This window comes from Panthera pardus, unplaced genomic scaffold (assembly GCF_024362965.1).
Source record: "Panthera pardus isolate Hobbes unplaced genomic scaffold, ASM2436296v1 HiC_scaffold_8, whole genome shotgun sequence".
Classification (NCBI taxonomy): Eukaryota; Metazoa; Chordata; class Mammalia; order Carnivora; family Felidae; genus Panthera; species Panthera pardus.
In genome coordinates, this window is record NW_026527013.1 from 54,288,521 (window position 1) to 54,316,405 (window position 27,885).

At 45.0% G+C, this 27,885-nt stretch overlaps 1 protein-coding gene and 1 long non-coding RNA gene across 3 annotated transcripts in view; one reads left to right on the top strand and one right to left on the bottom strand.

The window, feature by feature from the left end:
- RAF1 (Raf-1 proto-oncogene, serine/threonine kinase) overlaps window positions 1–2,384 on the bottom strand; it is an 82,878-nt gene extending 80,494 nt beyond the window's left edge. For both annotated transcript variants that reach the window (XM_019433627.2, XM_019433626.2), the window contains exon 1: window positions 2,272–2,384. The gene's annotated coding sequence lies outside the window, so the exon portion shown is untranslated. The remainder of the gene's footprint in view (window positions 1–2,271) is intronic.
- Window positions 2,385–19,180: 16,796 nt separating this feature from the next.
- On the top strand, window positions 19,181–27,814 carry LOC109257505 (uncharacterized). The gene is made up of 3 exons (XR_002076002.2): window positions 19,181–19,758; window positions 22,513–22,607; window positions 27,565–27,814. It is a non-coding gene; the product is annotated as an uncharacterized LOC109257505 (long non-coding RNA).
- Window positions 27,815–27,885: the final 71 nt, after the last annotated feature.

Consider the following 27,885-nt stretch of genomic DNA (forward strand, 5'->3'; position numbering starts at 1 on the left):
TACCATACTTGATGTTTAATTACCCACTCTCCATTTCATCTTTTAGATACTTTTCATCGCAAATGACCAGTTTAATGTTTCCCTGTTTTCTGCTAAACCAAATCCGATAAAATATGTTCTAATGTATTTCACTGAAGCCTTCTACTTTGAAGGCTTACACTCTTCAACTGACAAGAGTTTTATTAACAAGGCTAAGCAACTGCACTACAATTTCTAATCACAAACACCACATACCTAAAAGATAAGCTTTTCCAGCAGAAACAGTAACAGGTTTATTTCCCCAAGTATCCAATGTTCAACTGGGTCAAATGTTTCTGTTGCATTTTAAACAGCTTAGCCCTTGAAGTGATAAGGGTGAAAACAAGCCAAAAGTATCTTAATGTTCTTCAGTGGCATATAATCATCACAACCCTAGACAACAAACTTAGGAACTTCAAGCTGAAGTCTGTTAAGACAATAATAATCACTGTAGCATAAGCATTAATCACAACAATACAACAATTTGGGGTAAATTATGTTTACAGAGCTGAAGACTTTATAACAAAATTGGAAACCACGGAATCTATGCAAAGAAAGTTTACTATATACAACACACTTAATAAATTAAAAATACTTGCATTCTACACTTTTCAGCTTTTTTATATAATCTTCCAATTTCTACATGACCGGGGAGCATGGTTTTTCTTGCCAACAGCCATTTAAAATGCAGTATTAGCAGTGTGCACTATATGTATAAAGTTTTACTGGTGAGCAAGCAAAACCTCAGAAGAATCTCTTGCAGGAACACCTAGAACAGGAGCTCAGTTCATTCACCATTGTGTAAGTGCAAAACATTTGACATAAAAGCACTTAACCAAAAATGTTCTTAAATGGGTTTAACAAAGTAAGTCTTTTCAATTACGATCAGCTTCAATATAAAGACAAGGGATAAAAATACTTACCAGAAAGAAAAAAAATAGCAATACTCCTTTAATCAAATTATATCAACTAGTTCACTCTGGAACAAAGAGCCTTCACAATCTAGACAAATATTCTTTTAGACACCCATCTCTCACCACTTCCTTCCTGCACCCTAGATTCTCTGCTGCACCCCAAACTCATCCCAACTCCTGCATGTCTCTATGCCTTTGTACCAGCGGTTTCCTCAGCTTAGAACGCTCTCCCCTCCTCCTCACCAGGTGAGCACTTACTCATCAAGTCCAAAACTGGCCGCAAAAGTTCCCTCCGGTGTCCAAGCTACCTCAACTCCTCCAGGCAAACTAGCCGTTCCAAATTCCCACAACACTTGGTAAGTCCATCCTCATCACAGCGCATTGTTTTCACGCCTTGGGAGCGAAAGAAGAGCAGGCTCCCTCCGCTCAGCCCACAGAGGACAAGGCAGGCAGAAACACTCAAAGAACGTGAGCTGAATTCATCCCTGCTTAGATTAACTGACCCTCTAGAACCCGGTCACATCTCAAGGAGACATGGGGGATACTAACATTCTTCCCACCAGAGAAATGAATACCAGAGGGCACACCCAGAGCCCTGGAAAGAGAACAATGAATGAACACAGCCGCCTTTCCCCTCAAGATGTCCAAACTCCTCTTTCTGGGCATCGACTAGCTCTGCAGAACCTCTGCAGCTGCACAACTGAAGCGTCCAGACGGCTCTCTCTTCACACAAAGGACAGCCCTGGATCTTCACTCCAAAGCATCCCAGGGCCAAACCTCAGCATACGCATCCCAAACCTTTCATTAGTAACCCACGGAGTCCCGAAACCCAAGGCGAGGCCCCTATGCCTTTGTGGTGGGGAACTGACCCACTTCCGCCTCTCGTCCCCCATTCTTCTCGTCCTCCCTGTAAGAGTGTCACTTGAGTGACAGACTCTGAGTGAGGATGCAAGCCCGGGACCCCTCCGCGCCCAGAAAGAAAAGGAATTCGCCCGTCTGAATGACAACACGGATAGGGGGCAATTCTGGGCAGATTTTCCCATTGCCAAAATATAAGGAATATGCACCGAGTACAGGGGTGGCGCTAGCACGTTTCCCCGAAACACAAGGAAATTTGAGTGGGGATGTGGAAACTCGGCTCGCCGGCCATGACACCGGGCCCCAGGGCTCCCGCCCGCCCACCGCCACCCGGGGTGACAGCGGCCTTGCCCAGGCCCTCGACCCGGCAGCCGCGGGGTCGCTCCATCAACGCTGCCCAGGCCGGGCCGCCGAGGAACCCGGCCCCTTCAGCCCCGCCGCCCAGCTCCCCCGGCATCCAGGGCCTGGCCCTGCCGCCTACCTGAAGGAGCCGAGCCGCCTCCGTGTCCCGTCGTCTGGTGGCGGCGTCTAGTCCGCTCCTCCTCCCCGCGGTGGGTGAGGGAGCGGGAGGCGGTCACATTCGGCGTGTCCCCAGCCCAGGGGACGGGGCCCCGGGCAGTCCCCGCATCGTCGCACTCGCGCTCCGCGCCTCGGGGCACACGCCCCAAAGCCCGGCCAGCTGGCCCTCTTCCGGGCCCTAGGAGAGCGGCAGAGAAGCCCTCCTGTCTCACGCCCGTCCTCGTCTTACTCCCGCCATCTAAGATGGCGGCCCCAACGCCCGCGACGAAGAGACTCTCGGGCGGCCCCGGCAAACGAGCCCTCCACTCGGTGCTCCTCCTCCCGACCTGCGGCGCCACCGGCTCTCTGCTTCTGCGTGAGCCCGCCTGGCAGCAGGCTTCAAACTTGGCTCGGGCATCTATCACTCTAGCCTGAACTCAGGCCCCGCCTCCCAGAGAAGGGGCGTGGTCTTGCTTTCTCGTTGGTCGCCATTTCGGACTAGTGGAGAGCGAAGGACCGGTTACTGGGCGGCTCTTGGGGTCAGGGGTTGGCAATCGAGAAGTGGCGGGGTTTGTGCTCTTCGGAGGTGTCTGAGGGCTAGCGAGAGGGCAAGGCTAGCCTGCCAGCATCACAAGGCCTAGAGATAAGCAGACGTACGGGAGGACACAGCAAGCTGTGTACAACTTTGGCGCGTTCTATCGGTAGTCCAGCACGTAGAAGCGATTCAGCCACTTACCAGTTGTGGGGAAAGTCCCTCAGGTTTTCTGAGCCTCAGTTTCCTCATCTGTAGATCGGAGTCCTTTTTCCCCTCAGGTTGGCAAAAAGTTAAAAAGACTGTTAGTAGCTAATCTGGTACAAAGTACATGAAAACCTATTGTGTCCCCTAATTCATCGCTGGCAGGAATGGTTATGGGGAGGACAATTTGGCATTGCCCACTGACTTTTTTTTTTTTTTTTTTTTTAATGTGTATACCCCTCCTACCAGCAATTCCACCTTTAGGCACTTAATTTTAGAGAAGTATGTTCATATGGGCACAAAGAGGCATGTACTAAGATGTTTATTGTCATGTTGTTTGCATTAGAGATACTCTGGGAAAGATGTGGGTTAATTAAGTAGAAAACTTGAAACAGTGCTGCGTCCACAGTATGGGATATTATCCATCTTAAAAAGAATGAGGGAGATCTGTGTACTGACTTTTTTTTTAAATCCAAGACATCACATTTTAAGTAGAACACTATGGTATGATCTTTATTCAAACACAGGCATACAAAATAGCCCAATTATTATGTGCAACATTCGCTTATTTAAATTGTTATGACTGTTGTGTACCACACATTGTTCTGGGTATTGGGAAATGAACAACCAGAAGCCCTGCCTTCTAGTGATGAGAGACCAAAAGAAAATAGAAATAATAAATTCATGTAGTAATATGTGCAATATATCGAAAACTGAAGATGAAGCAAGATGAGGACTAACATGAAAATAAATGCAGAAGAAAGAGTGGAAGGCATTGAATATAGAAAGTCCATGACAGTTTTGTGTGTGTGTTTGTGTGTGTGTGCACTTTTTTTTAGTAGGAGTAATAATATCTACCTCACAGGATTAAATGAGATTAAACATGGAAAGCACTTAGCACAGGAGCCTGGGGGTTGAGACTTCAGTACCTGGAGTCTGATCGCCTAGTTTTAAATTTGGACTCTGCCACTTCCTCATCTGTGACTGGGACCAGTCTTTTAAACCTCAGTTCCTCGGTTTCCTCATCTGTAATGAAAACGTGATAGTATCCACCTCTCAGAGTTGTAAGGATTTCATGAGTTTAATACGAAGCACTTGGAACAGTGCCTGGCTCATGTTAAACATTATAGAAGTGTTAGCTGTAATTATTATAGCTATCTCTTATCGTAATATTACTACTTGGGGTAGAGCAGCAAACCACACTTGCTGACCCCCAGGCCATTTCTTCCTTCAGCGGCTCCCAGCTGGTATTTGCCCAGCACTTCACAGCTTAGGGAGCCTGTGCTTCATTCAAACCCCTCAGCTGACCAGTAAGACTGGCTATTTCATTTTTTTCCAAAACAGTTTATCGAGGTAAAATTCACATAAGATAAACTCAACCATTTCAAAGAAGACAATTCAGTAGCATTTAGTATGTTCACAGTGTTGTGCACCTCTACTTCCAAAATATTTCTATCACTCCATAGAAAATCCCCTTACCCATTAAGCAGTTTCTCCCCATCCCATTCCCACTTAACCCTTGACAACCCCCAATATGCATTCTACAACGGAGGATTTATCTTTTCTGGATCTTTCATAGAACATGTGACCATTTGTGTCTGGTTCTTTTTGTTTTGTTTTTTTAAGAGAGAACATGAATAAAAGGGGTGGGCAGAAGGAGAGGGAGAATCTTAAAGCAGGCCCCATGCCCAGCTCGAAGCCTAACACGGGTCTCAATCTCACAACTATGAGATCATGACCTGAGCCAAGGTCAAGAGTCAGACGCTTAACCGACTGAGCCACCCAGGAGCCCCTGTGTCTGGTTCTTTCTACTTAGCATAACGTTTTAAAGATTCATTCACATGACAGTATGTATCAGTACTTCATTTCTTTTTATGACAATAATATTCCACCATACGTATATAGCACAGTTGGTTGATGAACATTTGGGCTGTTTCTGTCTTTAGGCTATTGTGAATAGTGCTGTTGAGTATGCAAATATATGTGCTGTTGTGAGTATGCAAATATATGTACTATTTTCAGTTCTTTCAGGCATATACCTAAGAGTAGAATTGGAGGCATCATCTTATACCCCACTGGGTTGCATATCCTCTACTTTAGAAATCTCTGGCTTGGTGGTAGGAAAGGTCAGAAGAGCTAGAAAGAATGGACATGCCATAATCTCAGATCACACAGAGAGAAAGAATAGGTATCATTAGTGGGGGAGGCTAATGTGGAAACTTACCTGGGTGTTGGGATGTTCTAGTTAATTTGGGGGGTAGTTACATGGGTGTGTGTGTATGTGTGTGTGTGTGTAGAAATCAGTATGTGTTCTCTCTATACATTTGTTACACCTCAATATAAAAAAATTTTTTTGGTAAAGATACACAATAAGGTCTTTAAGCCTGGCTAAAAGAATGCATTTTTTAGATGAAGGAAACAAAAACAAATGATAGCTACCATTTACAAAGCCTTTTCATGCAGGCGTTTTGTACAATCACCAGTACACATCACTACCAATAAGTCCCGATCTTCAAATGAGGAACTCTTCTGAGAGGGCAATTAATCCAAGCACAAAGCTGGGAAATGGTGGAGCAGGGATTTGGACCTGTTCATTTGTTCATTCATCATTCAGTTGATAAAGATTTCTGTTGTGCCTCACATGTGCCAGTTCCTGTGTTAGCACCGGACCCATGACAGTGAACAAGCCAAGGTCCTTGCCCTCAAGGGCTTAAAGGTCCAGTGGGGGAGGACAAGCAGCAAACTGGTAAACAAATCAACATAAAAACTAGGATCATGGTCAGTCAATGAAGAGAATGACTAGAGAATTACAGAATGGGAAAAGGGTGTATCTTTAGGCTCAGCAGTCATGGAAGTTCTCTCTTAGGAAGTAAGACTTAAGCTGGGCACTGATGGATGAAAAAGAACCACGGAAAGAGCAGCTGGAACAGCACATGAAGGGCCATGAAGTGGGAAAGGAACATGGGCCAGTGTGGTTAGAACACAGAGAATGAGGGAGGGCGAGGTGGGAAGAGGACAAAGGATGGAGTCATACCCAGTCTGACTCTCACAACTTCCATGCCTTCCCATGCCTTTCCATGCCACCCTACCTCTCCACTGAGTTTAATTTTAGTTACAGACGAGTTTGAAAGATGGGCCTGACCTGGGCTGGGTGCCGAGAGAGACAGAGCCTTGTAAACAGTTACCCCACCAGGTGACCCAAGTGTTCCCTAAGGGCCAGCTGACAGGAGTTCTGTGGTACCACAGCAGAGGAGGGAGGGAGTGACCGGTTCTGTCAGAGAGGCCTCCACAGAGGCAACACTTAAGCTGAGCCTTTAAGGAGGAGTCAGAATTTTCCATACTGAGATGGGTGGGAGGGCAGGGCAGGAGGTGGAAACCATACAGGCAAAGGCATAGAGATGTGACTTAACATATAGGTTTGGGGAACAGTAGTTCTCAGTTGGAGATTGCCTCCCTGAGCAGAGAACATGAGAGAATGGTAAAGGGGATGTCTGGAGGGGCAAAAAGACGTCTGACCAAGGGTCAATCTCCCACAAGCCATAATGAGGCAGTCCATAATGGGGGTGGAGTGGTGGTTAAGGGGCTAGTTATTGGGGTGTCAGCCACAATACATGCTGTGGTGTCATATGCAGAAAAGCCTAATGCAGAGTCATCCTGGAAATCAAGTCAAAATTAAGGCCTGGACTCTCTCAGAAATTACTTGGGACATAGAAACTGGAACAATCTCTATGGAAGTCAATTTGGCAATATCAAAATTATAAATGTGCATACCTTTTGTTAAAGAAAGTGTCCTGGGAATTTATCCTATAAATATGCCTATAAGTGCGTGAAATGATGTATGTACAAGATTATTCCTTGCTGCATTGCTTATAATCAAAGAATTGTTATGCAATTAGGTGAAAGATGAACTCTCTTATGTACTGATATGGAAAGATAGCAAAGAAGTACTGTTGAAGGAGGGAAAAAAAAAGCCTAGGGATAAAACAGTGTGACCAGTATGCTACTTTTCAGGAAAAGAAAGAAAAGTATTTGTTTAAGTCTGAAGGACACACAAAATGCTACTAACAGTGATCACAGGCTAGGGGGAGGGTGGGAACTGGGAATGGAACTATGGAATATAGGACTGGTAAAAATAGATTGTACTGCCTTTTTATAATTTTTATTTACTTGGTTTTTTTGTTTCTTTTGTTTTCTTTTTTTAAATATATTTTTTAATGTTTATTTATTTTGAGAAATAGAGCACAAGCAGGGGAGAGGCAGAGAGAGGGAGAGAAAGAACCCCAAGTAGGTGCCACACTGTCAGTGCAGAGTCTGATGTGGGGCTTGAACTTACGAACCATGAGATCATGACCTGAGCCAAAATCAAGAGTTGAATTCTTAACCGACTGAGCCACCCAGGTGCCCCTCCTTTTCAATTTAATTTAAAAACTTTTATATCTTATTTGCATTCTTTTTAATTTTTTTCTTAAACTTTAATTTTTCATTGTTGAACCATGTGAATATGTTACCCACTCAAAACTTTAATTAAAAAAAAAAAAAACAGGCCTGGAGAACAAATGAAATGGTCCACACTGGAAACAGAGATTGAGGATGGGGAAATTAGAGGCACCTGGTGGCTCAGTCAGTTAAGCTCCTGACTCTTGATCTAGGCTCAGGTCATGATCTCATGGTTCCTGGGATCAAGCCCTATGTCAGGGTCTCCTCTGACAGCCTGGAGCCTGCTTGGGATTCTTTCTCCCTCTCTGCATCTCCCACCTCCCCCCTCACTCTTGCTCTCTCTCAAAATAAATAAACTTAAAAAAAAAAAAAAAAAAAAGAATGGGGAACAAAAGATAGAGGGTGGGGGGAGGGGGGATCCAGTCTGTCCCATAGCCCTCTCGCCTTCTCCATTGTTCACACTCCACACACACTACCCACCCCAGCCTTCAACTCAATTTTGCCTTCACCAAGGCACCTCTGGTGCCTGACCCATGTTGCCATGCTTCCCAGAACCATCTCCCTTTCATCCTAGCTCCTCAGCTACAGAGCCCCGAGATAAAAGTCACCCTGACTCCAGCAACTGATGGGGCCAACCCGTCTCTTGGGTGTGGCCAATGCACAGCCTTTTCCCACCACCTCCTTGGCTAACCTCTACCTGCCTCCTCCCAGCCTTGGACCACACCTCAGGGCTGATGACTCACTCCCAACAGGGGCCGGAGCCCCTGTTCACTGCCCCCTTTCCATCAAATTCCTACAGCAGTTGCTGAGAACACACAGACACATATTTTTTCCCCTTGATAAACCCAACTTTCACCTCTCCTCTGCACAGAGGGGTAGGCTTGGGATCCAAAGTTAGACAAATAAAAGACCAAATGATAGCCCTGCCCTCACTGCTGTGATTTGTAGCCTCTCCCTCAGGTGGTGTAGGAGCAGGAAGACTTGCCATCGGGCGTTATTGGGAGGAAATAAAACAGGAAGGTACAGGCCCTGGCACGCAGTAGGTGTTCAGGGAGCACTCCTCCTCCTCCCTTCTGTCTCCAACACCTCTCCCCAACTTACTACTTTCTGTTCTAAATGGAAAAGTGTGCCAATCTTGACAAAGAAAAACACCAGCACTTTCAAATGTCCTTTTCCCCCTTCCAGTTACCACCCTAATTCTTTCTTCCCCTTTCCCCTAAATTTTGGATCCAAATTTGTCCAAAAAATGGTCTGGACTCCAACTCAATTTTCTCAACCATCCCTCCACTAAGCCCCAGTCGTCTGCCTCCCATAGCCACCTTCAAAATGTCTCTCCTTCTCACTGAAACATCCCTCCAGAAGGGTTTCTCAAGCCCAGGCCTCAGTGCCCTTCATGACATTTGGTAAAGGGCATCCTCTTCCTGTTGAAATTCTCTCCTATTTCACTGGTCGGACTCCTCCTGTCCCAGGAACAGAACCTGTTCCTCTCAGGCCTATGGAACCCAGCCCACCAGGTGAAACATCTCATGCTATTCCATCTGCTGGAAATGCTCTTGCCTACTTTTTAAGTTTTGTTTATTTTTGAGAGAGACAGAGAGAAAGTTGAAGGAGGGGCAAAGAGAGAGGAAGACAGAGAATCCCAAGCAGGTTCTGCACTGTCAGCACAGCGCCTGACATGGGGCTTGAATTCACAAGCTGTGAGATCATGACCCCCAAATCAAGAGTCCAGATGCTTAACTGACTGAGCCACCCAGGTGCCCTGCCCTTCCCTATTTTTAATCCCAACTCAAGGGCCATGTTTCCACGGAGCCTCCCCTGGCAGCTGTGGCCTCCAGTGTTCTGTCCTTGTTCCGAATTTCCATATATCTCCTGCGTTAGCCCACACTTTATTATGTAGTCTTTTCTCATTCCTTCATTGCTTCAGCTGGCAGGAAAGGCACAGTCTTTGGAAGCAGACGTTGAATTTCCATCTCCTTACTCTATTCGCTGTGCAACTCTGGGCCAGGCAAACAGGCTACTACATCTGTCTGAGAAATTTTCGTATCTGTGACATGGGGACAATACACCCACCTCATAAGACTTTGGTGAAGCTGAGATCCTTAGGAAAGCATTTTGTGTTGGGGAGGGGCGCTGGCTAGCTCAGGCAGTGAAGCGTGCCAACTCTTGATCTCAGGGTTTTGAGTTCGAGCCCCACATTGGGTGTGGAGATTACTTATAAATAAAAAATTTTTTTTCAAAACATCATCGTATGTTGGGGAGATGCAGGGTGGGCTTCATGGCATGAGATCAATGCAGTCACACAGGGCCCCTGCACTCAGAAGGTCCAGCCCTTGGGGTTTAATGCTCTGTGGTCTCTGTATTGAGATGCGTAATAATTTCATCTTTGAATTTGTGTTTTGTTAAAGTGAAGTCCAATGGGTGCTCGCTTCGGCAGCACATATACTAAAGTGAAGTCCAATGGGACATGAAGCATACACCTAGGGGCTTGGAATCTCTGGTCACAAGTGCTCCTGCCTTTCTGGGGCTTTTCAGCTGCCTGTTCCCTTTCCTTTCTGCCACTTCCCTCCACCCCCAACCTGAGCCAAGTCCTGCCCAGTGTCTCCACTCCTGCCCAGCAACCTTTGCCGTCCTGTGGCCCCGAGGAGGCCCAGGCACTGGTGAGGGAGAGGGCATGTTTGATCTTGATGTGCCCTCCCCTGGGTGGCAGTACCATTGCACATTTGGCAGGCAACATGGGAGGTGCCTCACTTCCACCATTGATCCAGGTACTGAGCACAACTGGAGGGTCCCCATCCACCCAGAGTTGAGATGGTAGGTCCATGCGAAGGGGAGGGTGACTCTCCTAATTCCAGTCCAGCTCTAGCCTTTCAGTCTGGCAGCCAGACCAGAGTCGGGCTCCCGCAGCCAGCAGACCCACACAGCCATCAGGGTCTGCACTTGAGCTGTGAGTGTCCCTGTACCTGGGGAGCCTGGCATTAAATAGCACGTACAAAACACCATGACAAGACGAGAGAAAGGGAAAAGTTCTACATTTGAATACCTATAAAGTCACTTTTTCCTACTTTATGAACAAGGGGCCCCACATTTTCATTTTTGTGCTAGGCACCACAAATTATGTAGGTGACCCCAGAGAGAGGTCAGGAGGGCCATATAGTCCTGGAAGCATGTTAAAATTTGCCAGCTCTCCCCAAAGTTGTAGAGGTTACACCAACAAGAATAAAAGAAAGCCCTCATCATTCGACTTAATCTGAAGCCTTATCAGTGGACCACATTGTCTGTGGCAGACGATTATTCCAGCCGCCCATTGTGTAACAAGGCACTCCAAACTTAGGGGTGTCAAAGAGCAACCATTTTGTTATGTTATTCCTGTGGGTCAGGAATGCAGACAGGGCCTGGCAAGCATGGCTGGCTCTGCGATGTCTGGGCCTTTGGTGGAAGGACTCTGATGGCAGGTGACCTGAATACCTGGGGCTGGAGGGTCCACTTCCAAGATGGTTTTTCACTCCTATGTCTGGCACCTCCGTGGAGATGGCTGGAAGGGATGTGTGGGGGAATGGGGAGTGGTTAGCTGGGACAGTCTGCCAACGCACCTCCACCTGGCCTTTCCAGCATTGTGGCCTCAGGGTAGTCAGAATTCCTCCATGGCGGTGCAGAGCACCAGTAAACAATGCAGAAGCTGCCGTCTTTTATGACTCAGTCACCCAGCATCACTTCCAGTGTACTCTGCTGTTTGAAGCAGTCACAGTCCCGCCCAGATTCAAGGGCAGAGAACACAGACTCCATCTCTTGATGGGAGACTGGGCAAGGTGACAAAAACTCATGTGGGATACAGCCATCTGTGAAAAGTACAATCAGCCACAACTATGCATTAGGTTTCCAAATAAATGTTGTAACTGTCTTGTAAATAACATTATTAATTTATGTTATGCTGGAAAGGGGGGATTATGATTTAAACACATTAAGGGGCCCCTGGGTGGCTCAGTTGGTTGAGCATCTGTCTTTGGCTCAGGTCATGATCTGGTGGTTTGTGAGTTTGAGCCCTGCTCAGGCTCTGTGCTGATAGCTTGGAGCCTAGAGCCTGCTTTGGATTCTGTATTCCTCTCCCTCTGCCCCTCCCCCGCTTGCTCGTGTGTGTGTGTGTGTGTGTGTGTGTGTGTGTGTGTGTGTGTGCGCGCGCGCGCGCTCTCTCACTATCTCAGAAATAAACATTAAAAAAAATTTTTTAAAAACCTGAAAAAAATTTTTTTTAATGTTTATTTTTGAGATAGAGAGAGTGTCAGCAGGGGAAGGGCAGAGAGAGAGAAAGAGGGGGACACAATCCGAAGCAGGCTCCAGACTCTGAGCCATCAGCACAGAGCCCAACGTGGGGCTCAAACCCACAAACCACGAGATCATGACCTGACCTGAAGTCAGACGCTTAACCGAATGAGCCACCCAGGTGCCCCAACTTTTTTTTTTTTTTTTTAAGTAGGCTTCATACCCACTGCAGAGGTCAACATGGGGCCTGGACTCATAACCCTGAGATCAAGATCTGAGCTGAGATCAAGAGTCAGATGCTTAACTGACTGAGCCACCCAGGCACCCCATCACCACTTTTTAATATCTACTTTGGCACTTCCACATTAAAAAATATATACCAGGAGCATCAAAAAATGGAAGTGGCTCAGGCCTCTCTCAGTCTCTAGAATAAGGGCCGTATTACTCATTTTTGCAACATTCTATCACCTTGATCCCCCCAGCATGTACCACTATTTGCTAATTATTTCACTATTTGCTAAGGCAGAAGAGAAACTCTGGCTCCAGCTTGCAAGCAAATCCAAAGGTTTACTGAACAACTAAAACTTTTTTTTAATTTTTTTTAATGTTTATTTTTGAGACAGAGAGAGACAGAGCATGAACGGGGGAGGGTCAGAGAGAGGGAGACACAGAATCCGAAACAGGCTCCAGGCTCTGAGCTGTCAGCACAGAGCTCGACGTGGGGCTCGAACTCACGGACCGCGAGATCATGACCTGAGCCGAAGTCTGCCGCTTAACCGACTGAGCCACCCAGGCGCCCCTGAACAACTAAAACTTTAATTTCAGATTATTTCATTGTCATCGATGTCCAGAATCTAAAATGGGTACAGTTTCCTTCATTGGCTTGGGTTGGGTGATTCCAAAGGGAGAATGAAAGCCAGATAATCAGGGCCAGAGGTGTGCTTGTGTTGCTTTGTTTTGCATAAACCTTATGGACACACATCTCAGTTCTCCAGTTCACTCTCCATTATCTGCAATTAATTCAGTTTATTTCAATGAACATTTACTGAGTGAGCACTACTCCATGCTGGGAGCCACGCACTGACCCTGCCACTGGAGATATAAAAATGCTCAGCATGGTCCCTGCCTTCCAGCGGCTCAATGGGCAGAGGTTGGGATGGGGGGAGCACAGGGGGAAACAAATTAAGCACAGCCACGTGAGAGAAACTCAAACTTAAACAAACAATAGTCTCATCTATTCAGCGCTCAGTGTTACACAGAGCATGTGACTCAGGACTGGTCAATCTTAGTGGCACATGGCCCTCGTCATTGTGATTGGTTCAGGGATGGACACATGACCCAACCAGATCCAATCGAAGTGAATGGCCAGATTTTTTGAAGAAGCTCCCAAATGAGTCTTCTGAATTTTCCCAGGGACTCAAACTGTTGGGGGAGAGACAGCTGGGCCTGCCTCAGCTACCTTTGCACAATGAGAGCTGAGCCTGGAGTCTTATTGGGTCCTGCTGACACTTGTTAAACCCTGAAACCAACAAGACCTGCAACCAGCTAGACCTGGAACTGCTTTTTCAGTTCCATGCAGCATGATATTCCCCTTTTCTGAACTTAAAACCATTGAGTTAGTTTCTCTGTCACTTGTAACAGTCCTAATAAATGTTCCAGCAATTACATATTGATTTCCTCTGACAATATTGACGTTTACTTATGGTCATTTCTTTTTCTTTTTCTGAAGAGAGATATCCTAGAACATGAAAATCACTGGAGTAACTATGCACTCACTTCCAGAGACAGCGTCTTTGAACTGAAGAGTGTCCCAGGCTCCAAAGATCACTGAGGGAAAGGTCTGCTCAGTGCCTTTCAGCCTTCCTTCCACCGTTCTGTGCCCTCAAATGACCTGTGTCACCCTGCCGGACTCTGAGGCTCTTGTGGATTCAGAGTTTGGTATTGGCCTCTCCACCTTCACCGCAATAGGATTAGTACATTGTGAGAATCTGGGTATTATATTATTAGCAATATTTGTATCCTTTACAAGCAGACATTGGCCCCGTAACATTGAGTAGGGGAGAACCGAGGAGTTTTGTTTGTTCAGTAAGTAAGGAGGGGGGTCCTCTGGTAACCAGCTTCAATTTGTACCCCTTCACCTACCTCTCTAGGAGGGAAAGACTTAGAGATGTTACAAGAAGTCAATCTTCTGACACTAGATTAATAGGGTTTGGGCTCATCTGTAGAACCCTCTTCTCAGGTTTGGATATGATTTGCACATTTAAAATTGTAGATCGTTTTCTGTTAGTTCATTTCCTCATTATGGTTCTGGGCAACTTTAGTTTTATCTTCCTTCTCAGAATCCTTTCAGTAATGTTGGTGTCCCATCCACATTTGCTCTATCAGAAAAGTCAGTATTTTCTCTTAGAAACAATTTCAGAAGCCAAGCGACTCCAAAACAAGTTGCTTAACACAGAAAGGAAATTTATAGTAACAATAGCTAACAGTGTTTGAGAACTAACTATATACCAGGCATAATGTCATAAGACATATAGTAGTAAATCATGAGAGTGAATCTCAGTCTCATAACAATCCTGTGAAATAGGTACCATTACCATTCCATTTTACAGATGAAGGAACTGAGCCAAGGACACAAAGCTAAGAGCAGATGAGCTCTGGATGCAGTTCAAGCAGTTCAACCCCACCCCCTACTTATTTTTTCAATGTCTTTTCAAAGTAAACTCTATGCCCAATGTGGGGCTCAAATTCAAGACCCCAAGATCGAAAGTCATATATTCTACCAATTGAGCCAGCCAGGTGCCTCCTTTTCTTACAAGTTTTTCCCCCTTATTTTTTGTTAATAACTACTTATTTTTATGTAATTTCAAAGAGAAAATTTGCAATAGTACTATAATGAATTCACATAGGTAGAACCTATACGTTCAATCATTACAATATATTTGTTAAATAAATAAATAGGCATGCAAACAGAGTAAGTAATCTTAATTAAGAACATGTCGGGGCACCTGGGTGGCTCAGTCGGTTAGCATCCGACTTCAGCTCAGGTCATGATCTCACAGTCTGTGAGTTTGAGCCCCGCGTCGGGCTTTGTGCTGACAGCTCAGAGCCTGGAGCCTGCTTCAGATTCTGTGTCTCCCTCTCTCTCTGCCCCTCCCCTGCTCATGCTCTGTTTCTCTCTGTCTCAAAAATAAATTAAAAAAAAAAAAACATTAAAAAAATTAATAAAAAAAAAAGAACACGTCAATATACCCCAAAACAAAAATCCATGTTGGCTGAAAGTCCCAAAGCTGATAGGGGAAACGAAGTGTGTCTAATATTTTCTGCATAATTTTTACTCGTTTCTGTATTTATCCTTCCTGTAGTTTCCTCACGACAATAAAAAGATTTGCAAAACCTCAGAACCTAGATAAATCTTAGAGACACTTGGTGCCAACCTCACTGCCTCTTGCTTTTGGCCTGAAGGAGGGACCACGTATTCTGCCTCCCAACCAGCCAGGGGCAGCTGAGAGCCCAGTGGCTTTAAAATTCAGATCAAGGGAGGGGCACCTGGGTGGCTCAGTCAGCTGAGCATCTGACTTCTACTCAGGTCATGGTCTCACAGTTCATGAGTTCAAGCCCCACATTGGGTTCTGTGCTGACAGCTCGGAGTCTGGAGCCTGCTTTGGATTCTGTCTCTCCCTCTCTCTCAAAAATAAATAAACATTAAAAAAATTAAAAAAAAAAAACCCTCAGATCAAGGGAGCATGGTTGGCTCAGTTAGTGGAGTATTCCACTCATGATCTTGGGTCGTGAGTTCAAGCCCCATGTTGGGTGTAGAGATTACTTAAAAATAAAACCTTAAGGAAAAAAAAAAAGAATTCTGACCAAAGCCCAGCTGTGGCACTTAAAAGCTATGTGACCTTGGACAGGGGCCTAACTTCACAGAGCCTTGGTTTCCTTATCTGTAAATGGAGCAAATACTGACCTCACAAGGTTATTGAGAGAATTGAGATAAGATACGTAAAGAGCTTGGCATCAAGCAGGGATTTAATACAAGTCCTTCTGCTCCACCTTTTCAAATAGCTTCCACACTTCAGATTATTTCCCTAGAATAGAGCCCTAGAAGTGGAATTACTGGACCAACTGGAATAAACATTTTTATGGCCCTTGATCTATATCGCCAGCTTGTTTTCCAAAAGGGTGCTGCCACCAGCCCTATGTGAGATTGCCAGTTCCCCTATCACTTTGCCAACACAAAATATTATAATTATTTTTCTGTTGGTTATTACAAAAAGAAAAGTACTTTATCACTACTTTAAGTTGTATCTCTTTGATTAGTCATGTAGTCAGATATGTTTCCACATCTATGTTCCCTGTTTTTTGATTTATCTCTTCATGACCTTTGACTGTTGGGGTATTGGCATTTTTTCTTATCAATATTTGTGCATCATTGTTTGCGATGAAGAAATTAACGTCTTTCTTTATTATTATTATTATTATTAAATTTATTTTTGAGAGACAGAGAGAGAAACAGAGTGCGAGCAGGGCAGGGGCAGAGAGAGAGGCAGACACAGAATCTGAAGCAGGCTCCAAGCTCTGAGTTTCAGCACAGAGCCCGGTGCAGGGCTCCAACTCACCATGACCTGAGCTGATGTCGGATGCTTAACTGACTGAGCCACCCAGGTCCTCCAGTGAAGAAATGAACTTCTGAAATATTGATGGCAAATGTTTGTTCCTAGACTTTTGTTCACCTTTTCATTTTGAAGCTGTTTCACTTATTTGTAATGATTTTGTCTTCATAATTGTTATTACTGTTGTGGTAGTTTGAGAGGTTTTTAAGCTACAGATGTCTATCATCTTTACTTTGATGCTTTTCTCTATGATTTATTCTATACAACTTCTAAGCTGTATCTCTGCAAGTGTAGATAATTCTGAGGAGCCAACTGCCTCGGGTTGAATTGGGTCTGCCCAATATGTGGAGGTCCTCATCCCCAGCACCTGCTAATGTGGCCTTCTTTGGAAGTAGAATCTTTGCAGATGTGACCAAGCAGAAATGAAGTCGTACTGGAGTGGGGTGGGCACTAGCCAAATATGACTGTTGTCCTTATTCTAAGAGTAGAAGACAGATGCACAGATATACTCCACCCCCACCCCCACCCCCGCAGTTACAGAGATTGGAGTGGTGTGGCTGCAAGCCAAGGAACGCCAGGTCTTGCCAGCTGCTGCCAGGAGCTAAGGGAAAGGCAAGGAAGGATCCCATCCAGAGTCTCAGAGGGAGCACAGGCCCACCGACACCTTGATTTCATTCATACTTCTGGCCTCCAGAACCATGAGAGAATAAATGTCTGATTGTTTAAGCCACCCAGTTTGTAGGACTTTGTTATGGCAACCCTAGAAACTAATATAGACACCAAGCTAAGGCCAAATTTTCCTATCAAAATTGGAACCAAGGAGAACTGGACAGAAATGATCTCATGCTGAACACGGAAATGCCAGGCGTGGAGAAGAATGGGGCCAAAAATACTGTTTTCCTAGCATCTAGGAAAATACCAAAACACCAAAATGAAACGCAAATGACTAAAAGACTTAAGTATAAATGAAACCATAGATGTTCCAGAGGAAAACGTCTAAATGTTAAAAAAAAATTTTTTTTTCAGCATAGGAGGGGCATTTCTAAGCATGATACAGATGCCAGAAGCTGTAAAGGAGAAGGTTAATAAATTCAACCACATAAAAGTCAAGTTTCTGCCTGGTAATAAATACCTTAAGCAAAATCAAAGGTCACATGGCACACTAGGGGAAAAATACTTGCAATTCAATTCACAAAGAGTTAGTTTTTCTCATATAAAAAGAGCTCCAAAAATCAATAAGAAAAGACTAAGTACCCAACAGAAAAATGGTCAGAGGATATGTACAGACAGTTCACAGAAAGGCACATGCAAATAAATCCAACATATAGAAAGATAGACACCATCATAATAAGAGAAATGGCTTTGAGAGACCACTTCTCACCTCTCAGATTGGGCAAAGTCAAAATTCATTTGGTAACTACCTCCCAATTATTTTTGGTATATTTTCGACTGGAAAGGCAGAAGGTTAAGACCACAATTACTGGGTGACTTCTTAAGATTTTTTGCAATGCTGCACTCTGGGACCCATAATTGTTGTTGTCATTACATTATTTTCACCTATTGGCATTATCTGAGTGTCAAGACATCTACTATATTAGAAAAAGCCAGTATAGCATAATGGTTAACTGTGGTGCAACGGTTAATTGCTCAGGTATGATTCTTGGTTCTGCCACTTTCTAGCCGTGTGTCCTTGGATAAGTCATTTGACTGTTGAACCTCAGTTTCCTCATCTGTAAAATGTAAATGATGTAGCGCCTACTTCCTAGGTTATTAAGAAGAATTAATGAGTTGATACATGTAAAGCATTTAGAACAGTGCCTGGCACATGATAAGTACCATATCAATGCTAGAAATTAATATTACCACAAAGTGACTCTAAAGTCTGGAAATGTACAGAATTTTGTTATGTATTACCAATAAACCATCTATTCTGAAAATTCCTGTGTTTCCAGACTTGATGGCCACTCTATATGTACTAGATGCTTTAAAATACATTCTCTTCTTTAATCCTCACAACCGTCTTGTAAGGTTTGCTTTATTACCTCCATTTCACTAATAAAAAGCAAGGGATCAGAGAGGTGAAGTTACGTCTCCAAAGTCACACAGCTAGTCAGTGCCAGAACCAACGTTCAAACTTCAATCTGCTCAGGTTCTTTCCACTCCATCTCAGGCCATCCTCTCCAGAGCGTCTTTCTCCGTCGCCCAAGGCACCCTTTTGGTCTACAGAGGATGGAAAATTTTCAGCCCGGTTCCACATGGCGAGCCCCAACCAACCGGAGCGCCTGCTTGGCTCCAAGGCCGCTGCGTGTCCCGAAGATTTATAGAGAAGGTGGAGAGCATTCCCATACCCCAGCCCCACCCTGACCCAGCATTCTAGAAGTGGAGAGAGAGGCTGGCTGGTGGCCCCGCCTCCTGAGAACTCGGGGCGTGGGGAGGACTCTGCCCAATCCCCCCCACTCCCCCCCTCCCGTCCGGGGAGACGCCAGGGTTCGCTGTCACGTTCGGGCGTAAACAATGGCTCGCAATCCAGTTCCCTCCAACTCTGCCCTTCGGGTACAGGCCCCAGAGTCTCTTAGGTGCATCCATCCAGGCTGGTTCTACCGGACAATCAACGCGTGCAGAGTGTGTGCACTGACCTGTTTCTAAATAGATCTCATTTGGGCTGTGACTTTGAAAGCCAGCCAAAGGCCCCAACCTAAAATAGACAGCCTACTGCCCTGTTATTTTCATGGCTTAAAAAAAAAAAAAGAAAAAAAAATCTCTCCAAAGCAAAGCAAGTATTTTTATCACAGGCCTTGCTTGGAATAGCAACACCTATTTACTTGGAGGGAGGAGGCTGCTGGGGAGTTTCAGCGCTGGGTGATTATTCCAGACTCGGGAGAACGAGTACACTCAGTAGAGAGTATCCTCCCCATCAGAGGGCCGGCTCTTTTTGGCTTTTACCCTCCGAGCATCTCCAGCCCTCACCCCCCACTCCCCTACATAATCTGTATCTTGCACACCCTCCCCTCCCACCCCATTCACCTCACTTTCTAAACTGCTCCTGGACCTCCAGATCCTGACCACAGGCTTTCTGCTGGATGCCTCACCTCAGCCCTCAGACTGTGTGCAGCCTTCACTCTTTGCTTCTCTCCGTGTCCAGAATCCAGATCTTGCTTGGGCTGGAGGCTTACTGACCTAAGGAGCATACATAAGCCATGAATAACCATAATTGAAGCTTTTTTTTTTTTTAAGCGTTCTCTGGATGCCAAGAGCCATGCTAAGTATTTCTCGTGCATCATCATTGGATGTTAAGGTCTGTTCTGTGAGCTCAGACTATCATCAGCCCCATTTTGCCGAAGGAAATCCGAAACTTAGATGAACGGCCCAGGGGTCACACAGGCAGCGGATGAGCTGGGACAGCTGAACCGAGGCTGAATGGGTCCTAAGTGTGAGTTCCGGATCATTCTCTCACCTTTGTATGTTTTTGGTTTGTGGGGCTACTATCCCATTTTTTTAAAATAACTTATCTTTGTGTCCCTCTGCAGAGATGACCTCAAAATGCTACGTCTGGGGAGAGATGGGAAGTGAAAACGTTAGGCTTTTTCTTCACTTGTTTCTTTAAAGCCTCCTGTATATTTTTTATGAGCATATATATTTTTTTATTAGCAGAAAAAGAAATTCTAGTTTGAGAAAAAGTAGGAGCAAGCACTGAACCGTCCTGGCGGAGACAGTGCAAGGCAGTGGTTAACACACACCCTTGGGAGCCCGGCCTCCTGAATGTAAATCCTAGCACCGGCCACTTCCAGCTGTGTGACCTTGGGTAGCTCATTTAGCATCTCTGCACCTCTGTTTCCTTACTCCGGGAATGGAGGCTAATAATAGCATCTACCTCAGAACAGGGGCATGAGGATTACTGTGTAAAAAGTGCTCTTGGCAATATCTGGCTCACAGTAAGGACTGCCTGAGGGCCGGCCACCCCCTGATACCTCAGCCTGTAGGGGAAAGTCAAGGGCATGCAAAGACAAAGGCCCACAGGGGCCCAGTGGGTGTGGGGAGGCAGTAGAGAAGCCAGAGTATCAGTGCTCCTAAGGATAAGGGCTGTAGCAAAGTGGAGAGTGTAAAATTGTGGCTGGAAGGGGCAGCAGTGTTTTTAGGTCCAACACATTTTCCACAGCAGATGTAACTCTAGAATGTTATTTGAAGTCCCTGAAGGTTTAATGTTGGCTCAAATTGAACAACATAAGATGCAGAGCCCCAGGTACCCAGGTGGCTCAGCTGGTTAAGCAGGTAAGCATCCGACTCTTGGTTTCAGCTCAGGTCACGCACGATCTTATCATCCATGAGATCGAGCCCCATGTCGGGCTCTGCACTGACAGTGTGTAGCCTGCTTGGGATCCTCTCTCTCTCTCGAAATAAATAAATAAACATTAAAAAAAAAAAAAAAGATGCAGAGCCTTTTGGCCCCAGGCTGCCAGCCTGAAGCCTCACTCCCAGGGGCCTCCTGCTCCAGTGGCCCAACTAGCTCCCCAGAGGAACCTTGACACCCAGCATCAGAGTGTTGAGAGGTGGGCAGGAGTCACAGATGCATGTTTTTGCAGGGAGGGGGCACTAGCAACCAGGTAGGGATCATTCTCTCCATTTTACAGATGAGGTAACTGAGGCCCAGAGAGGGGTGGTGATTTGCTCAGGTTCATACACCATAGCGACCGATGCAACCAGATTCAAACTCAGAAATTTCTGATTCCAAAACCAGTGCTTCTAGGGCCATCTAGGAGTCTAGTACTTCCTCTCAGTTCCTCCAACCTCAGCGTTCTGAGACAGCTAATTTAAAAAAATGTCTTCCGGGGCGCCTGGGTGGCTCAGTCGGTTAAGCATCCGACTTCAGCTCAGGTCACGATCTCGAGGTCCATGAGTTCGAGCCCTGCGTCGGGCTCTGGGCTGATGGCTCAGAGCCTGGAGCCTGCTTCCGATTCTGTGTCTCCCTCTCTATCTGCCCCTCCCCCATTCATGCTCTGTCTCTGTCTCAAAAATAAATAAACATTAAAAAAAAATTAAAAAAAAATGTCTTCCATGGTCTTTCTCTTTCTTTTTTTTTAATGTTTATTTATTTTTGACAGAGAAAGAAACAGAGTGCAAGAGGGGGAGGGGCAGAGAGAGAGGGAGACATAGAATTCAAAGCAGGCTCCAGGCTCTGAGCTGTCAGCACAGTGCCCGATGCGGGGCTCGAACCCACGAACCATGAGATCATGACCTGAGCTGAGGTCGGAGGCTTAACTGACTGAGCCACCCAGGCACCCCTCTCTCTCTCTTTGAAATAAAAACTGTTGACTACCAACATCATATCTAAAAGAAAAGAGGGTTTTCTTTGTGTGGCACACAAATAGTTAAATTAAAGGTGCAGCTGGCCACACAACTCTGGCACTAGTTTGTAGTCACTTGCCTCTACTCAGCATCTGTCAACAATTCAGCAATAGTTTTTTAGTGGGCAATTCAATGCCTACTCTACATTGGGCAATACAATGCTCACTGCTACATAAAGAACTGTGGTGTTAAGAAACTGATCAGAGGGGCACCTGGGTGGCTCAGTCGGTTAAGCATCTGGCTCTCCATTTCAGCTCAGGTTATGATCTCATGGGATCCTGAGTTCAAGTCCTGCATTGGGCTCCATGCTGACAGTGTAGTGCCTGCTTGGGATTCTCTCTCTCTTCCTACTCTCTCTGCCTGTCTCTCTCAAAATAAATAAACAGACTTAAAAAAAATACACTTTAAGAAACTGATCAGAGCTCTTCAAGAAGGAGAGGCTAAAATTGTGTGGAGATGGGGATAGAAAGGAACAAATATTCAGTCAGCTCTTAATATATGCAAGGCACGTGGGATCCTCATAACAACCCACTTTCTTTTTTTTGTTTTTGTTTTTAAAACAAAATTTTTTAATGTTTATTTATTTTTGATAGAGAAAGACAGAGTGCAAGCAGGGGAGGGGCAGAGAGAGAGGCAGACACAGAATCTGAAGCAGGCTCCAGGCTCTGAGCCATCAGCACAGAGCCCCACGCGGGGCTGGAACTCACAAGACCATGACCTGAACCGAAGTCGGATGCTCAACTGACTGAGCCACCCAGGTGCCCCAACAACCCACTTTCTAAATACTGTGGAACTTCTGGGTGTTCCCTGAAGTGTAGATATTTTTATCCCCATTTTATAGCTGATAAATTGCAAGAAGAAGGAAGAAAATGAAAGAAGAGATTTCTCCAAAGTCATGTGGATTGTAAGAGAGAGAAGTTGCATCTTACATCCAAAGTTTGTACTCCCAAAATTGTCCCTGGAGCCCTCGTTACTCCAAGTGTGGTCCCTGGACTACCAGCATTGGAGTCACCTGGGAGCCTGTTAGAAGAGCATACTCACAAGCTGGCCGCAGACTTGCTGGGTCACGAGCTACATTTTATAGGATTCTCTGATGATTCTCATGCACGCTAAAGTTTGGGAAGTCCTGCCATAATGAGTCCCTTCCCTCCTGACGTTTGTCTCCTCCCCACTGCTTGTGGTGGGGCTGCAGAGCTGGTAGCTTCCCTGTGCGCTTCCAACTCTGTGCTGCGATGCCCCAAATGAGCTGGGGTGTAGTAAGCAGTCTTCTGGTCTTTATGCTCTAAATTCAAGAGTTTTGGCTTTAAACCTGAAACTTAAAAGGATCCTAAATACCAGACCACACATCCACATTTGTCTATCTTCTTCCTGATAGGTGGCAAAATACACCAGTTTGCCCAGAATCTAGAGGTTTCTAAGGACACAGAAATTGTAGTGCTAAGCTTGGGCAGTCCTGGGCAAACCAGATGGTTGGCCACTATAACCTCCTTATAGCCTCTCAATCACATTTAATTCATTACTTAGCACAGTAAGTCTCAGCCCTGGCCACACCTTAGAATCACCTGGGAGGTTCAGTGAAAAACAGGTGCCCTCTCACTAACTCAGGTGAATTAAATCAGAACTTCTGGAGTTAGGATATGGGAACTGGTATGTTTTTTGTTTTTTTTAAATTCTCTTTGTGATTTTAATGCAAGCAGAGTAGAGAGCCCGTGCTCCTGCCGCAAGTTATTTTTTGCTCTGAGTAGCACATTTTTCAGACGCATGAAGAATTGACTGAGGGAAGGGAATAGAACTTACTGGAAACTAGAACTTACTGGATCCATGCTTCTCTTGCTGGTCAGCACCCAAGTGCTAGGAGCTATGCTATCTGTAAAGTAGAAATTATTGGTGCCCATTATGCAGATAAGAACATCGAGGCTCAGAGAAGTTAAGTAACTTGCCCAAGTTCACATAACTAAGGAATACTGAACTGTGATTTCAGGTCTGTTTTCCTTTATAACCCCAGGAGGTTGCTCTACACACTATCTCTGAGATAAATCTAGATTTTAACTTTGCTACTGGTCATGAGAAGACTGGGTGCTTCCCAGCTGTGAATCATCTTCTGCAGAGTGGACGATGGAGGCTCAGATGTATGAGTGGACTGTCTTCATGCTGGAAATTTCTCCATCAGGGATCCTTTCCCCTGAATCTACAAGACCCAAGTGGATCTAGTAATTTCTCTCCTAGGAGCATACACAATAGAATTGGAAACAAATGTCCCCACGGAGACTTGCACACAGAGTTACATTGCGGCATTGTTTATAATAGCCATAATGTGGAAACAACTCATATGTCCATAACTGATAAATGGGTAAACAGAATGTGATATTGCCATATAACAGAATATGATTTGGCAATGAAAAGGGATGAAGTACTGACATATGTCACAACATGGACGAACCTTGAAAACATTATGCGAAGGGAGAGAAGCCAGACACAAAAGGCCACAGACTGTATGGTTCTCTTAACTTGAAATATCCTGAACAGGCAAATCCATAGAGACAAGAAGGAGATTGGTGTTTGCCAGTGCAGGGGGCGGGCTGGGTGGTGGAGGCAGAAGGGAGGAATGGGGAGTAATTGCTAATGAATATGGGGCTTCTTTTGGGGTGACCAGATGTTGTAGAATTAGCGGGGATGGTCATACCACTCTGGGAGTATACTAAAACTACTGAACTGTATTCCTTAAAAGGGTGAATTTTAGGGTAGATGAATTATATCTCAATCTGCTAACTGGAGTGCTCATACATGTTTAGTGGCAGTATAAAATGGAGCAACCACTTTAGAAAACCGGCATTTTGTATAAGGTTAAGCTTATACCCACCCTATGAAACAGCTGTTCTATTCCTATCTGTATTCCGCAAAGGAGTGCTTAAGTCCTTGCGAAAATATGTATGTGGATGTTCATAACAGCTTTATTCATAATATTTCCGCACTGGAGACAACCTAAATATCCATCCACAGGATACCTGCTGTCCATATGATGGAACAGCACACAGCAGTGAAGGGACCTAGGTTACCTGCCTACCAAGAACAAATCTCGCTGATACTATGTTGAGTAAAAGAAGCCAGACAAAAGAGCCCATACTCTATGATTCATTCCATTTCTCTGAGGTTCAAAAACATGCATAACTAATTGATGATCATAGAAGCCAGCAGAGTATAGACTGGGAAGAGGCATGAGGGAGCTTGTTAAGGTGCCAGAGGTGTTATATACATACCTTGATCTTGATAGTTGTTGCATGGGCATGTATATATGTAGAGATCACTGAGCTGTATGCAGAAGGTTAGTGCTCTTTGTGTACTTCACCACGTGTACATCGTACCTAAAAAATCCAGAAGCTCCTCAACCAACAGTGACCGAGTCCTGAGGCTCCCTGACTGACCCTGAACATCTAGGCAGTGACCTGAAGGGGATAGAGACTGTGAAGTTAGATGGACCTGGATTCCAGTTCAGCTCTGCTCCTTACCTAGCCCTGTGATCTTGGGCAAGTCACAGAACATTTCTGATTTATAAAATGAGGAAGCACACCTGCCTAACAGGGATTGCCTTGAGGCTTAAAGGCAAAAAATATATGTCAAGTCCCCAGCAGGTTCAGCACAAGACAGAACAATCCCAAGGGGCCAGTTAATGGTGGCTCAGACAAGACATCTGCTCTGTCAGAAGGATACTGAGTCAGAGCCTTCCTGAGGAGAACAGGGACAGGTGAGGAATACACACAGCGAGGAGCAGAGAACTTATGAAACTTGTCCCAGGTCTTCTTGCCCTGTTGAAGATACCACCAGGACAGACCACATGGAGAAGGCAAGTAGAAAGAGAGAGACATGAAAAGAGAGAGGCCCAGTGTCCCACGACCCAGCTGAGCCCAGCCTTCAAGCTGTCCCCATAAGGCGCAGCCATGAGGGTGAGCCATCTTGGAAATTCCAGCCCAGCTGAGATCCTGTATGACCATGGCCCTGGCCAACGTCGTGTGGAGCCGAGCCCAGTCAACCCATGGAATCATGAAGGATCATAGATGGTTTTTGTTTTAAGCTTTAGCCAAAACGAGAAGTGGTGGATTCCAATAAACACCACCAAAAGCATGGGATGTTGGCTTCAGGACAGGGCAGTGGGCAGAGGCTCAAAGGGTCTTGATGAGGTTGTTATTGGAATCTGGAAGGACTGTGAGGAGATTATTATAAAAGGCTGAGGAAAGGAAACATAAGTTAAGTACTGACAGAACAATCTAGTTAAGCTGTTCCTTGTAATGTGGAAAATAGAAAATTTAGTTCATGAACTTGTTGATTTGGCTAAGAAGATTCCAAGGCAAAATGTTGAAAGAGCCAATGGTTCATTTTAGCTGAGGTGTGGAGAGAGAGAGAAATGAACTAAAGAAAGAACTATTTGGTATTCAAGTGACTCTAAAGGAAAAGTTTCTAACCTCCAGCTTGCTGGGCTGGAAAATAAAACTGTTTCTCATTCCCACCCCATGCAGCCCAATAAAGATTCTCAAGGAGGGGCACCTGGCTGGTTCAGTTGGTAGAGCATGCAACTCTTGATATCGGGGTTGTGAGTTTGAGCCCTACATTGGGTGTAGAGATTACTAAAAAATAAATAAATAAGCTTTAAAAAAAAGATTCTCAAAGAAAATAAAAACCAAAAGGGAGGGAAGGAATCTGGGGGCAAAAATCAAATCTAGGGTGTTGATGGTAAATGTGGCCTCAGGGTCAAGGTTAGAACAAGGATGCAGCTATAAAACCCTGTGTTGAGGCTTCAGATGGATTTAAGGGTATATCAGGTAGATCCTCTCAGCTAGACGAAAGGCTTCTGACAATCTCTGAAGGAGTTGTCCCCTAGCAGCTTGCATATGGCCCAAAGTAGAAAAGCACTATTTCAAGAAGAAATAGAAGTCTGGCTTTTGTCTAATGGAGTAGATAATTTGATACACAGGAAACTCACAAATTTTTATTTTTCTAACTTGGACTGAAAAGAACAGAGACAGTATAAAACAGAAAAGTAGCCTTTGTGACCCCAGCTTCCTAAGAGCAGAAAACAGGCAAAGGTGGGGTGTTTCTTATGGAAAAGAAGGATGATTCTGAGTGTGGAGCCAAGAGCCAAACACAGGCATACCTGGGAGTTATGGTGGGTTCTGTTCCAGACCACTGTAGTAGAGTGAATATCTCAATAACACGAGTCGAGTGCATTTTCTGGTTTCCCAGTGCATATAAAAGTTATGTTTATACAATACTGTGGTTTTAAGTGTGCAATAACATGTCTAAAAAATGTATATTAATTAAAAAATGCTCTGTTGCTTAGAAAAAAAGGGGGGTTGGTGACTGGGTGGCTAAGTCAGTTCAACTTTGGCTCAGGTCGTGTCTCACAGTTCGAGAGTTCAAGCCCTGAATCAGGCTCTGACAGCTCAGAGCCTGAAGCCTGCTTTGGATTCTGTGTCTCTCTCTGTGCCTCTTCTACTCATGATCTCTCTCTCTCTCTCTCTCTCTGTCTCAAAAATAAATAAACTTAAAAAAATGCTTTATTGCTAAGAAATGCTAACCATCATCTGAGCTTTCAGCAAATCGTAATCTTTTTGCTGGTGGAGGGTTTTGCCTCCATGATGATGGCCGCTTACTGATCAGGGTGGCGGTTGCTGAAGGCTGGGTAGCTGTGGCAATTTCTCAAAATAAGACAATAAAATTTGTCACATTGATGGACTCTTCCTTTACGAACCATTTCTCTGTAGCATGCGATGCTGTTTGATAGCTTTCTCCCCACAGCAGAACTTCTTTTAAAGTTGGGGTCAATCCTCTCAAACCCTGCCACTGCTGTATCAACTAAGCCTTATGTAATATTCTAAATACTTGGTTGTCATTTCAACAGTCTTCACAGCATCTCCACCAGGAAACTACTTTCTTTGCTCATCCATAAGAAGCAACTCCTCATCTGTTCAAGTGTGATCATGAGATTCCAGCAATTCCATCATATCTTCAGGCTCCACTTCTAATTCTGGTTCTCCTGCTGTTTCCACCACAGCTGCAGTGACTTCTTCCAGTCAAGTCTGGAACCTCCAATTTGTAAAAAAGGCAATATCTTCTAAGTGCAATAAAATAAGATGTGCCTATAGAACCAATCCCAGCAAGCTGACCTCAGTTTTAGTCAACATACATTTCCTACCCCTGGAGCAAAGGGAACTGTACTTGG